This window comes from Gossypium hirsutum, chromosome D09 (assembly GCF_007990345.1).
Source record: "Gossypium hirsutum isolate 1008001.06 chromosome D09, Gossypium_hirsutum_v2.1, whole genome shotgun sequence".
NCBI lineage: Eukaryota > Viridiplantae > Streptophyta > Magnoliopsida > Malvales > Malvaceae > Gossypium > Gossypium hirsutum.
Window position 1 is genome coordinate 23010593 of NC_053445.1, and position 15895 is coordinate 23026487.

At 29.6% G+C, this 15895-nt stretch overlaps 1 long non-coding RNA gene across 1 annotated transcript; it reads left to right on the top strand.

Annotated features, from left to right (window-relative positions):
* Nucleotides 1–9405: 9405 nt before the first annotated feature.
* On the top strand, nucleotides 9406–12205 carry LOC107892046 (uncharacterized). Its single transcript, XR_001682421.2, has 2 exons — nucleotides 9406–9707; nucleotides 11879–12205. It is a non-coding gene; the product is annotated as an uncharacterized lncRNA (long non-coding RNA).
* The last annotated feature ends 3690 nt before the right edge of the window (nucleotides 12206–15895 follow it).

The window sequence follows — 15895 nt, forward strand, 5'->3', positions numbered from 1 at the left end:
ATCCTGGTTGAATTGATAGAATACAAATAATATTATTTTGATAGAAAAAATCTCCAACTCCCTATTATTCAACCATAAAAAGGAATACTACGACTTGACATCCCATGTATTCCATATAAGGGGAGTTGAGCCTCTCCTCTACTAGGTAAAATTATATGTGCTTCTTGGACTTTAAACTGGCACTTTATAATTTATTCCAGCCCAATACATGTTTTTTTATATTTCCCAAATTAAATATTATTTTCTCAATTAATTTAAATAAATTAATTTCTCAATTAAATGATTTTCTCAACTCAATTCTAATTCCATTAAAATCATGACAACTTTACCATAAAAGAATCTATAGAAAATATATTTAATCTTTTCTACATTCTAGTGGATTCACAATAACTAAATAATTTAAATTCATTTTTTAACTACAATTAATTAATAATTCAAAAAACAATATATTAATTCTCAGGTCATTTTCATACTTAGTAAGAAGACCACATTCATTTCCAAATGTAACCCATTTCTCTAACTTTATTATTTCTATCCATTTTTGTTTATTTGATTTACCCTGCTATTCATTTCTAGTTTCATCGAGCTAGCAAAGGGATCGATTGAACATATGCAATTGAGGCTCAAATTACTTATAATTCAATTTCAGACTTTTCCTATTAATTATAAACTCATCTAGTCACGATGTCATTCCACTAAAGTATTGTGACTGAGCTCTCTCCAGCAACATATCATTACGAACTCAACTTGATCAATGCTCATTCAATCACCTTGTCATAAGTCTGTTACCTTTAGGATATCCTTAATCTCTTTGGGAAAATATTTTTTCTCCTAATATGATTCTATTTTATCTCATGATAACCATTACATCTTCTTTCATGAAAAGTCAATTACTATCAAATAGTAATCAAGTCATCCATCACAAAGACAAACAACACGTGGTCATGTTTACTTTTCATCAACCATGTAATAGTAATGAGAGGATATCATTTACCCATGTCTCAGCCTATAACTTCCACTGTTTTGAATGACGTTACATATTGTAGAAGTCATACACCCAATGCACCAGCTTTCATTTTCTTATCTTTTCGAACTCAAGCTTTTACTTGTATCAAAGTGTACGAGACACATATAAATAGTTTGTTATCCACTCGAGATTTAGGTATGAATGTTACAAGTGAATAAACTCATAAATGGATTTAGGATCTATTCATCTTGGGTCCAATCCAATGTACTGTCAGTCCAGTCAATCACATCTATGTCTCTATCTTCTGGAAGTCATCCGCTCCAATTTCCAAGACAAAACATCTCCCTAATTGGACTTTGATAGACGACATATTAGTCTTTCAATCGGTTTGCTCATTTTATATTAGACTAAGGACATGTTTAGGTTTGTCTACTAATATAAGCTATCTTTTCGTATAACGATCCGACCATGTAATATCACTTAGTATTAGTTTAAACATTAGATAACTAATCAGAAACACTTGCTTCCATATTTCTTTGTGTGAAAAAACTATATGAGGACATTCATACAAATTATATTAATGTAATCAATGATTTTTTTATTAACCTATATGTTCGAAAAATTTACAAGTTTACAAACGAATATACTACACTCAAGACACCAGATCCAACAGTCTTCCACTTCCCTAGTGAAGTAGATGAGTCATATTTTTCATTCTCATGCTCTCCACATGTTTCTTAAAACTCCTAGCTACTAGAGTCTTGGTAAACGAGTCTGCAAGGTTGTCCTCGAATGCAACCTTGACTACATCCACGATTCTATCTACAATTGCCTCCCTTATGATTTGATACTTTCGATCTATATGTTTTGTCCAATTGTGGTTTCTTGTCTCCTTGGTATTAATTATTGTTGCAGTGTTGTCACAATACAGTGTGATAGCTTTTCCCATGCAAGGAACTACTTTAAGATCTGTAAGCAACTTTCGAAGCCATATTGCTTCTTTGGTAGCCTTAGAAGCAGCCACATATTTGGCCTCCATAGTGGAATCAGTAGTAAAGATTTGGTTTATGTCTTTCCACACAATGGACTCGTTGCCTAGGACAAAAACACAGATTAATGTCGATTTCCTCGAATCGCAACATGTTTGGAAGTCAGAATCTACATATCTTATAGGAGTAACATTTCCTCTAGAATACACAAGAATATAATCTCTCATTCTCCGTAAATACTTGAGTATATACTTAATTCATTACTAGTGCCTTGGTCCTATATTCGTCTGATAACGACTCACCAACCCCACTGCAAAACAGATATTTGGGTCTGTGCATAACATAGCAAACATGAGACTTCCTACTAAGAAGCATAAGGAACCTTTATCATGTTCTCTCTTTCTTCCGTTGTCTTAGGACAATCCTCCAAAGAGAGATGAAATCCCAATACAGAGGGTTGATTACCCTTTTTCAAATCAGTTATTTCATAATGCTTCGATATCTTGTCTATGTATGAAGCTTGAGATAGTGCTATCATTTTGTTCTTTCCATCTTTTAGGATTCGAATGCCTAGAAAAAAATTAGCTTCTCCCAAATCATTCATGCTAAACTATTGGGTTAACCATAGTTTAATTGATGACAATATTCCTACATCATTCCCAATGAATAGAATGTCATCGACATATAGAACGAGAAAGACCACATTTCCATCCCTTAAATTTTTATAAACACAAGGTTTATCTACATTTTGCTCAAATCCAAAAAAAAATTGATCACTTGATCAAATCTTTGATCCTATGAGCGAGATACTTGCTTAAGTTCATATATCGATCTAAGCATTTTGCAAGCTTTATACTCGTTTCCTTTAGTTATATATCTGATGGGTTGCACAATATAGATCTTCTCTTTAAGATAATCGTTCAAAAATTTTCTTAACCTCTATTTGTCATATCTCATATTCGAGAGTTTTCACAATGGATAGCAATTGCGGATTGACTTGAGCATGGCAACCGGAGAGAAGGTTTTTTCGTAATCGATACCTTCTTTTTTAGTATAACATTTTGCTACAAGTCTGGCCTTATAAGTTTCTAGTTTTCCATCCGCATTTCTTTTACTCTTGTAGATCCGCTTACACCCTATGGGTTTTATCCCTTCTGGTAAGTCTACAACTTCCCACAATGAGTTGAAATCCATAGAATCTATCTCAACTTTCATAGCTATTTCCCAAAGCCTGAAATCAGCACTCTGCATCACTTTGTCATACATGAGTAGGTCATTATCTTCCTGTTCAGCAGGCTCAGTGTTAAAAAACACTTCCACCAAATTGGAAAAACTCAGGCCTACCAGAGACCATCCCACTATGACAAAGCACCCTACGCTGCTGATCATTTGTAAGTTTACTATTAGGAGTTGGTTTTGGAATCATTTCCATAGGGTTTTGTATATTTCCCGAAATTTCCTCGAGTACCTTTTTACTCCAAGGTTTCAATTCATTCATGTAACTTTCTTCAAGGAAAGCAACATGAGTTGACACTTTTATAGTTTGCTCTTTTGGGTTATAAAACAAACCACCCTTTATTCCCTTTTATATCCAACAAACATGCACAGTTCTTTCTGTAAGTCTAGCTTTCTCGCATCTTTATCCAATACGTGGGCCTAGCATCCCCAAATTCTTAAATGATTAAGATTCGGCTTCTTGTCATGCCACAATTCATAAAGAGTTTTTGATGCTGTCTTAATTGGCACATGATTCAGAATATAGCAATCATTTGTAGCGCATATCCCCAAAAAGAGGTTGACAGCTTCAAATAACTTAACACCGAACGTACCATGTCTAATAATGTTTGAATCTTTTTATCTACCATGCCATTCTGTTGTAGAGTACTCAGCGTAATCAATTGGGATAGAATCTCATTCTCTATGAGGAATCCTAATAACTCATTAGATAAATATTCCCTACCTCGATCAGATTGAAGTATCTTTATGGGTAAACCTAGTTGTTTCTCCACTTCTGTACGACCGCCTATGCGCATGCATAAAAAATGATTTTATAGTCGTGTACTAATAATCGTGTAACGTTTGGCCATCTTTCTAACTTAAGTAGAGCTCCATGGAGAGTTACCTAACAAGAAGATCTTGAATGTATAATCATCAACTCAACACCTATCGCATCATGCACAAAAAATAAGTCACCGTGGGAAAATCTCATCGAGTGGCATGCTGTGAATAGTTTTTCTCTTTGAAGACAGAACTTCTTGCTATATCGTATGACAATACCTACCGTAGAGGCCGGTCTAATTATCATAGGAATAGAAGAGAGTTCTACTTACTTTAAGGAAATCTCCTCAGTGAGATCCACATGACAATCCTATCGTGGGGTAGTTAAATTGTCATGTTATCATAAGAGACCATTGATGGAGGTTCTAGGTCTTGTTTACGGACCTTTCCCCACTCAATATTTTAAAAACATGCAAGGTTTTTAATGTTCAGTTTCAATCATGAATGATTAATATATGCATGACAAGTGCATGTGGCATTCTTTCCTAATATATATGGCATGTTTTCCTTATATATGCGTGAACATACATTCGCAGTCATATAAATATCATCATGCTTATCTCATGAATATAAAAGTATAAAAAATTTAAATTACTCTAACCAACCAAAGTTTCCATGATTCCATCCTAGAAAAATAAAATTGCAAAATTACAAAAATTCACCCCAAACCATACTTTGGGTCTTCAATTTTGTCACCACAAACTTTTGTTACAATATTGATTCATATTTCTATTATCATAATCTTTCTACAGTCGTTTTCGTGTTTTCATCGCCGCCGACCACCAGCAACCTCTTGTTGTTGAACCACCGTCAATTATTTACCGGTTTGATTGGGTCGAGTTTGTATCATCTTGATTGATCTGCATGCATCTTGGTTCTACAAGTTCCACTGGGAAAAATATTACAAAATTCCTATATCTGTTTTCAACTCACATATTTTATTCTAAAATAATGAAATTAATCATACATGGAGATGATTGTCCACGATCTAAAATATATATGCCCAAGATAATAATAAATTACATTTATTTCTAAAAATCAAAATTTTGGAAAATTTACTTTATCATCCACGACAATAAAATAATTACATACATTCATTCGCATGCATTCCTCGAAATATGCATACAATTACAAGAATGTCACATCTTATCAAATATAATCATACATAAAGAAGAGAGAATTTTGGTCTCAGTTTACACTAAATTACATTTATTCTCTAGGAATCATAAATTTGGAAATTTTACTTTATCATCCATAGCAATAAACTAATTACATACATTCATTCTCATACATTCCTCGAAACATGCATACAATTACAAGAATGTTACATTTTATCAAATATAATCATACATAAAGAATAGAGAATTTTGGTCTAAGTTTACACTAAATTACATTTATTTTCAAGGAATCACAAATTTGGAAAAATTACTTTATCATCCATAGCAATAAATTAATTACATACATTCATTCACATACATTTCTCGAAACATGCATACAATTACAAGAATGTCACATCTTATCAAATATACTCATACATGAAGAAGAGAGAGAATTTTAGTCTCAATTTACACTATAAACATAGTACAATTTGGCTCTGATACCGATTGTTGGAAAATTTTGATTTAAAAACGATTTTTTGGCACAACAAAAAATAAAAATTTTAAAAACTGACTCGATCTATGATATTTATAGCAATAAATCCTAGACCAAATTTGTACAATTGTTTTCAAATAGGCGGATCCTTGTCGTTCTCGACTTTTGACCAAACGATCTTTTCTGCTATTCTCATATCATGATCTACTTCGAGTGTCGGCTTGAACAAATCGAACCAAATACAAAATCAGAAATATTTCCTTTACTCAGTGGGAAAGTAAAACTCTCTTAAATAGAAACCAGTAGAATTGTAATTCCTAGATAATAGAATTTATTCTTAAAATAAATTTCCACTACTTTCTATCGAAATAGCAATATTGAGAACTTCAGAGAAACTTGTGTTTTTCTCTTTCTGTTGGTGTGATTTGAAGCCTACTAGTGTCATCTATTTATAATGAGAGTTGATAAAATCTTAGTTGACGTGGTAGAATACAAATAATATTATTTTTATAGAAAAAATCTCCAACTCCCTATTATTTAGATAAAGGGGCAACAACCCTAGATAGGAATACTAGGGTTTGTCGTCCCATGTATTCCATATAAGGGCAGTTGGGCCTCTCCTCTACTAAGTCCAATTATATATGCTTCATGGATTTTAACCCAGCACTTTATAATTTATTTCAACCTAGTAAATATTTTTTTTATTTCCCAAATTAAATATTATTTTCTCAATTAATTTAAATAAATTAATTTCTCAGTTAAATAATTTTCTCAACCCAATTCTAATTCCGTTAAATTTATGACAAACTTTACCGTAAAAGAATCTATGAGAAAATATATTTAATTTTTCTACATTCAATTAGATTCACAATGGCCAATTAATTTAAATTCATTTTTTAACTTCAATTATTTAATTAATAGTAAGAATAAGGATTTCCATCCAATTAGCACATGAACCTAACTCCTTAGGCATTCACACAAGTCATGTAACTTTTAGCCATCTTTCTAACTTAACTAGAGCTCCGTGGGGAGTTACTTAACTAGGAAATCTTGATTGTATAACTATCAACTCAACACTTACCGCATCATGCACAACAAATAAGTCATCATAGGACAATCTCATTGAGTGGCGTGCTGTGACTAGTTTTTCTCTTTGAAGACAAAACTTCTTGCTATATCGTATGACAATACCTACCTCAGAGGTCGGTTCAATTATCATAGGAATAGTAGAGATTTCTACTTACTTTAAGGAAATCTACTCGCTGAGATCCACATGACAATCCTATCATAAAATACCATTGATTGAAGCCGTAGGTCTTGTTAGGGACTTTCTCCCACTTAATATTTTAAAAATATTCAAAGTTTTTAATACTCGGTTTCAATCATGAATGATTAATATATACATGAACATACATTCGTAGTCATATAAATATCATCATGCTTATCTCATGAATATATAAGTATAAAAAAAATTACTCTAACCAGCCAAAATTTCCATGATTCCATCCTAGAAAAATAAAATTGCAAAATTAAAAAAATTCACCCCAAACCATACTTTGGGTTTTCAATTTTCTCACTACGAACTTCTGTTGCGGTACTGGTTCACGTTTTCGTCATCGTCGTCTTTTTGCAACTATTTTCAAGTTTTCACCGCCACCAATCACCATCGAACCACTGGCAGCCTCTTGTTGTCGAACCACCGCTGGGGATAAATGTCGAGGAAGAAATCTACTGAAGTGAAAGAGAATTCTGCTGAAGTGAAAGAGTTGAAATCTGCTGGAAAGAGTTGAAGAAATTTGAAGGAATAAACGATGAAAGACGCAGGCTATTTTGGTCCAAAAAAGGGAAAATACTATTACGGGTGGTTTTGAATAGAAATTCAGACCCCCAACCCCTGAATTCCTATTACAAGAGTTGAGGGAATAGGGATGGAATAGCAATTCTGTGGAATCACTTAAACGGTGAACCAAACATGTGTGTAGATGTAGCGCACGGAATAGGGACGAAATGGAATAACAATTCCATCGAACCAAACACAGTGTTAGATTGGTATGAAAAATGAATATGTTAGAAGGGTTAAATCAATGCATAAATGAACATAAGAAAATTTTACTAAGGGCTGAACAATAATAATGAGATAAAGTAAGTATTTGGTATGTACATAAATATTTAGATTAGTATGTAAATTTTGTACATAAACACTAAGGTCATTGGATGAGCATTGATTAAGTTACTTTCATAATGGTATGTTGTTGGAGAGAGCTCAATCACGATATTGTAGTGGAATGACTTCGTGACTAGATGAGTTTATAATTAATAGGCAAAAAACCGGAACTTAATTATAAATCATTTGAGCCTCAATTGCATATGTCTAATTGGTCCCTTCGCTAGCTAGTTGAAACCAAAAATGAATTGTAGGATAAATCAAATAAACAAATATATAGAATGATAAAGTTAGAGAAATGAATTACACTCAGAAATGAATGTGGTTTTCTTACTAAGTATGAAAATGACCTGAGAATTAATTTATGGTTTTTCAAATTATTATTTAATTAATTAAATAATTAAAGTACAAAAATGAATTTAAATTAATTGGACATTGTCAATCCAATTGAATGTAGGAAAATTAAATATATTTTCTCATAAATTCTTTTATGGTAAAGTTGTCATGATTTTAACGGAATTAGAATTGAGTTGAGAAAATTATTTAATTGAGAAATTAATTTATTTAAATTAATTGAGCAAATCATATTTAATTTGGGAAATAGAAAAAAGATACGTCCTAGGTTGAAATAAATGATAAAGTGTTGCGTTAAAGTCCAAGAAGCACATATAATTGACCTAACTCCCCTTATATGGAATACATTGGATGACAAACCCTAGTATTCCTATCTAGAGTTGCTACCCCTCTCCCTAAATAATAAGGAGTTGGAGGATTTTTCTATAAAGATAATATTATTTGTATTCTACCACTTCAACCAGGATTTTACCAACTCTTACTATAAATAGATGGCATTGGTAGGCTTCAAATCACACCAACAAAAAGAGAAAAAAAAAACAAGTTTCTGTGAAGTTTTCAGTATTGCTATTTTGACAAATAATAGTGAAAATTTATTTTAAGAATAAATTATATATTCTGGGAATTTCAATTCTACTAGTTTCTATTTAAGTGAGTTTTACTTTCCCACTGAGTAAAGGAAATATTTCTGATTTTGTATTTGATTCAATTTGTTCAAGCTCACACTTGAAGTAGATTGTGATATGAGAATAGCGAAAAAGATCGTTTGGTCAAAAGTCAAGAACGATAAGGATCCGTCTATTCGAAAATATAGGTACAAATTTGGTCTAGGGTTTATTGCTATAAATATCACAACGGGTCAATTTTCAAAATTTTTATTTTCCGCAATGCTAGAAAACCATTTTTAAACTGGATTTTTTCCCAACAATTGGTATCAGAGTCAGGTTGTGTAATGTTTATAGTGTAAATTTAGACCATGATTCTCTCTTTTCTTCATGTATGATTCTATTTGGTAAGATGCAACATTCTTGTAATTGTATGCATGTTTAGGGGATTGTATGCGAATGAATGTATGTAATTATTTTATTGCTATGGATGATAAAGTAATTTTTTCAAAGTTGTGATTCCTAGAAAATAAATGCAATTTATTATTTTTTTGGGCATGTATATTTTAAATCGTGGACTATTATCTCCATGTAGGATTAATTTTAATTATTTTAGAATAAAATATATGAGTCAGAAACAAATATAGGAATTTTGTAATATTTTTCCCGGTGGAACCCCGAGAACCAAGATGCATGTAGACCAACCAAGATGACGCAAATCTGACCCAGCCAAACCCCAAAGTGAACCCTAGAAATTAGCTTCAAATCTCCTCATTTTCTCTCCTCCTCTTTCTTCTTTCTCTTCAAGTATGTTTGTGTCTTTATTTTGCTTTTTTTCTTTAACATTTATTGCCATCTTTTCTGTTAACTCTTTTCTTCCTACTGGTTTCTTCTACCCCCACATAACATCACAAATCGCTGCTTTTTCCATCAGATCTTTCCCATTTTCTTGATTTTTACTCCAAATGTCAATCCGGGTATTTTTGTTTTTATGATTTTAACCCATAAATTTGCTTCTTTAGTTCTTGCTGTTAAAATTGGAAGGCTTTGATTTTTTATATCAAAAAATAGTTACTCTCTTTTGGTTTGTTTTTGGAAAAAATCAAGATGTAAGTGGAATATATTCAGAGTGATGAATATTATATTTAGGACTCTATGTAGAAACGAGACTTTAAATGAGCTTATTAAGCTCGGGAATATATGTTTCTTTGTACAAATCTCCTTCATTTTATCTATCTCTTGTGAGAAGTGGGATGACGATATGCTTTGTTTCTGTGATTTGGATTGTAAATTTGGCTATTTAGGAGTTAGGTGGAAGTATACCTTTCTTAATTAGAAAGTTTTTTATCGTCTACAAATTTTTGGTTATTAGGAATTCAATTTGGGGTTTTGTTTTTTTATGAGAAAATAATGTAAAAAGGAAGTAACTTGCAGAGCTTTTTGTCACTAAGTACTAGATCTTCCCCCTTTGGTTGATTTTGTTTGAAATGTTGATTTGGGAGATTTTTTTTATAAAAATTTTATGAAGAAGTTTATGATTGTGTGTGTGTGTGTATGTTCTCTTTTTGGTTTGATTCTGTTAGTCCCCAAGAAACTGTGCAATAGGACAAGGCAAGAAAATGCCTTCAATAGTTCTTACTTTACTGAGTGTCCTGGCTCTCTACTTGCTTCGTCAGATCTTTGTTTTTGCTTGATTCATGCCAAACCAAGATGTGTTTAAATTGTTTATGCTCTGGGATATGGTGAATAGTTGGCTAGTTCGTGAACTTTGTTTTCCTCTCTATTCCTATTTCCTAGGACTTTTTCAGGTTGTGCCTAATAAGAATTTGAAATATGAAATATGCTATTGCTTCACTTTTATTATTATAGTAACTATGCCGTTTTGTTTGATTTCACTAAGCCATGACATTTTTTTCCTTTCCAGTTAGTTGTCTCGGAACTTAGTACTAGTTATCTTTTCTTGAATAACTTCAGCTTTTTTCTTGAGATTTTATATTTTCTTGCCCTTCTGCCAGTTTTTATTAACTAAATTAAATAAGAGATTCAAGGCTTCAAAGCTATTGTACGCCAACTCTTTATTTCCCTTGTAGTACCAATGTCCAACACCCATATCTGACACATATTCGAACATGGCTATGGGGAAATGATTCTTCAAATATATGGAACAACTTAAAAAAAGATTGAGCTTACCCATATTGGACTAATACCTTTGAGTTCATGTAACATAGCTTCATATCTCAGTTTTTTGTTTGACTGTTGGTTACCTTTTGAAGCTGTTTCCTTCCTAGTAATTAACATTTTTGAGTCATAAGGTTTCTGGTATATATTGATTTAGGCAGTTCTTATGTATCCAATTAGGGTTGTAGGTAGCCATGTTAAAATGTGAAATAAACCTATCTAATGCTAATATTAGGAGTTTGTCACTGTCTTGATTGCTTTGTTCACAATTTCTATTATGATTTACTTGCTTTGTTTGACAAATAAATTTATCTTTGATGCCTTACCTTTTGATTTAAAATTATGCAATAGTCTCATGTAAATCAAATCCAACACTACTAAGTTAACACAAGCATGAATCTGGCTCAGGCTTTGTGCTTTTGCAATTCTTGCTTAACACAAGCATGAATCTTAGTCCATCTTAATCATTTGATAGTCAATTGTTTGTATGATCTGACTCTGAGATTGCAGCTAATGTGGGATGGTTTTTTTAATCATTGTTGATTTGTATTGATAACATTTGCATGAGGATGGACCATCTTACCATATTGACTTCAAATATATATTATGCATATATGTGTGCTCAAATCATTGGTGATTGCTTACCACAGTGAGTCAATGATATTATATTTAATTTAAATCTAATTTGATCTGCTTCGTTCATTTATAATTTCAAAGTTTCAATTTTTTTAATATCAAATTGGCACAATGAATCTCAAATATTCAATATTTAAGTTTGTAGTTGTAACTTTCTATTGGTTTTTCTTGTTATTAGTCCGTCCCTACATTTTGAAGGTAACTTTCTATTTTGATTGATTCAAAAGTTGCAGATTTTATCTGGCATTTACATGGTTGCTAAGGATATTTTCATGTTTTCCATCCATTTTGCCTTTGGTTTTTTGTTAAGTTTATTTTTATTTGGACTTTTCAGTTGGAACCATTATGTGTTAAATGTGTCTTCAACAAAAGTCAGAAATGACCATTCAAGAAAGAGCTCTAAAATTATATTCAACATTATGTGAAGTAGAAGATTTAACTGAGGATGAGCGCTATCGCGCATTGAACAAAATTTTAGATCATCCAACGCAAATACTCATTTTCTTTAGTTTACCTTCTTTTGTGCGATTGGAATGGGTCAAAAAATTTTTTGCTAACCATTAAAATCATGGTTGTGTTGATGATATTTTGGTAATTTTTTGTGTTTGTAATATTTGTATGGTATAATGATATGATAGAATGTCATTACAATGTTGCAACTTTTTGATGTTGTAAAATTTTATAACATATGGATTATGACATATAAACTAATGAAATCATGGAACTTTTTGTTAATATATGAATATTATGTTTGGATGTGAAATATAATTCTCAAGTTATTTATTACTTCTAATATTTTATTTTTTATTGTAAAATAATTAAATTATTTGTTTCACTAATGATATTTTAGCACATTAAATATGTATTGCAATTTAAAAATAATAAAGTAGATTATATATTATTTTTATTGTATATATTATGATTTTTTTAATTCATGTAATAATAATTATATTAAGAATTTTATTAAATTATATTTTATTTTATTAAATTATATTTTATTTTATTAAATTATATTTAATAATTATTATGTTAAAATATGGTTAAATTATTTATTATTTTTATTAAATTATTTTTAATAATAATCTTATTAAAATTTAATAACAATAACAATAATCATCTACCTAAAAAAATTCTACTAAGGGTATTCTAGTCATTTTAGTTTTTTTCTTATGTTATTACAACATCATTCCATTCAACCAAACACAAGAATACTATTACAGTTTTATTCCATTTCATTCAACCAAATAATTGAATTATTGATTATAGTTTTATTCCATTACAGCTCTATTCAATTATAGCTCTATTCCATTATAGTGAACCAAACGTACCCTAAATATTTATGTACATAGCCAAACATAAAATAAATTTACAAAATTTCTTAGTTCAATTTAAGTATTTATGTATAGAGTCATAATACAATTGATAACCAAATAAATGAACTACCACCTCAAAATCTCAATGATGATGCAATACTCTCAAACCATAAATCTCAAGTTTCTCAATCAAGTCTTGAACCTACACGTTTAAACAACTAACGTCTATACGCGATAAGCTCAATAAATGATACTTATCCTATCCCATGATTAATGTTAAGCCGTTAATAAAATTTTCTTATGTTCATTTATGCATTGATTTAGCCTTTCTAACATATTCATTTTTCATAACTAAATTATAAAGGTTCAACTTACACAATGAATCATTAGGTAATCACTCACATATAAGACTCTTATTATGTGTTTAATCAAACATATGATCACTTTTAATCAGAGTTCACTTAACACTCACACATACGTGTGAGAGAGAAATTTTTTGTTATTTATAAATTGTAAAGTTATTTTTATAATATTTAAATAATTTTTTATTTTAAAATTTAAATTTTATTTTTAATTTATAATATAAGTTTAATATTTTAATTTATCAATATAATTTTTATTTATAAAATTATTGAAGTAATTTATAATTTATGACATTATTTATAATTTTTGAAGTAATTTATAATTTATAACATAAATTATTGAATTATTTTATAATATCATTTTTAATTTTTATTTATAAATTATAATACAAATTATGATGTAAAACTTAATTAAAAATTTAAAGAGAAAATTTTAAAGTTCAAGCTGAATTAGGGAGGATGGTAAACTCAAACTCTAAAATAAAAAATTGTTTAAAAATTTTATTTGAATTGGTTTATGATTACATCGAAATTAGAAAATCAATTTTTATAAAATCGATTTTTCTTTTTATTTTTATCAGTTTTTCAGCTAATTGAATGATTGAAGGTTGAGAGATAAGAAAATATGATAATCAATTTTCAGAAAATTCGATTTTCCTATCCATTGCAAGAATGTATACTAGTTTGGAAATTTTCTCCAGTTTAAAATAATTTGTTTTGTTTTATATTCAAAAATTAATTTGTTTTTATTAAAAAAATATCTCTTTTTTTTCAGCACCAAGCATTTCAGGCATTAATTACATAAAACTTCCTACTATGAAAGGAAATAACCTTAGGATATATCCAAAATTTAGTCATGAAAGAAATTTTTAAAAAATAATTTTCATGAATAATTGGTCTCCAGAACCACTATATTATATTATATTATATTATATTATATTATATTATATAGTCAACTCATAATCAATTACATCCAATAAGTTTGGTTGTCTTTCACCGGCAACAAATGTTGTGAATATAATCCCCACTTGTCATGGCGCTTACCTATTTTCCTTTTCTTCTTCTTCTTTTTCTTTTTTCGCTTTTTGAGAGAAAATTAGCTTTAAAACAATTTGGTTGCCGCCACATATATTTTCTAGGGACATTCACATTTGACAATATGCCTTTCTTCCCACTTCAAAACCCAAATTAAAGCTATAAAGATAGGAAATCCAACCATAAGGACTTCAAAACTAGTTGGTGGTGGGTCTAAACCTGTATACCCACTTTTTAGCCTTAAATTCTATTATTAATCCATGGACTATAAGTTGTGAATTTAGTCCCTATATTTTAGTTTAGTCATTTCTAATCTTTATACTTTTAGAGTTTTAAAATTTTAATTCTAAGTAAATAGTAGTTATTAAATTCATTAAGTTCTAGTATTTTTTAAATGTTGATGTAGCAAATATATTATCATATGTGTAATGTCATGCTTATTATTTTCACATATTACTCACAAAAAAATACCAGTTAATAGGTTGAATAACTATCATTTGCATCAAGATTAAAATTTTAAAATTCAAAAAATATAGTGACTAAAAATGATCCAGTTGGAAAACACAGTCTAAATCTACAACTTTATACACAATACATGACTAATAATATAATTTAACCAAATAAATTTTAACTGCAACCGTTTAGTTAGAATTAAAATTTTAAATTTAAAAAATATAAAAATTAAAATAAATTAATTCAAAAAATACAAAAACTAAAATTTATCAAATTGAATTTATACAAAGTACATTATGTAATAACATAAAAAAATATGGAACCCTATCTAATGATCATGAGAATGGAGTGTTGGATATTTGGCTCCCACCCAACCAAGGAGTCAATCCGGGTCAGACCATGGCTATCTATTCTATTAATAGGACCCATTCCAAGACTTCTATTAATTAATTGAGCCGAGTCTTGTATATTGATTGGACCATATTATAGGTTTGCATTATTACCTGTCCTACAATATTGCTTTTGACTAATGCTACCGATGGAGAAATCAAACCGATAAACATATGTGAGACCCAGAAACCTCTTTTTTTATGATAATGGTTTAGGCATTATGACGTAAATGGACCTTTTTTTTCTTTTTAAATGTTAAGGAATTCAACTTTAAGAGATATATTTTTTATAAAAGGTAGAGTCCGAATTATCCAGGATTAAATTCAAGATCAAATTTCAATTGAACTTGTGTTGTACTCAAGATTGTTTTTTGAATGCTTTGAATTAAGAAATAAGGAGAGAGAATGGTTTAGTTTTGAGATATTGGATGTAAAATTATATTAAAATGATGTTAATAAACGTATCTAAAAGTCCTTGAAACACTTTTTCATAAATAAACATAATATTAATCTTTTAAATTAAATTCAATGAGAAGAATTCATTTGAATCTTTGTATTTTTCAGCATGTTTTTGTACCATTAATATTTTAATAATCTAATTACTAAATTTATCGATATAACTGTATTTGTCATACATATAAATTTTCAAACCAATTTAATTTATCTATCATGTTAATTTAATATATATATTAATATTTATTGAAGAGTAAAAAGTTTTTATATAAAATTAATAGTTAGAAATTTTTAATTTATGTCAGATTTAACATGCATTATTTATATGAATAGAATATAAAATATG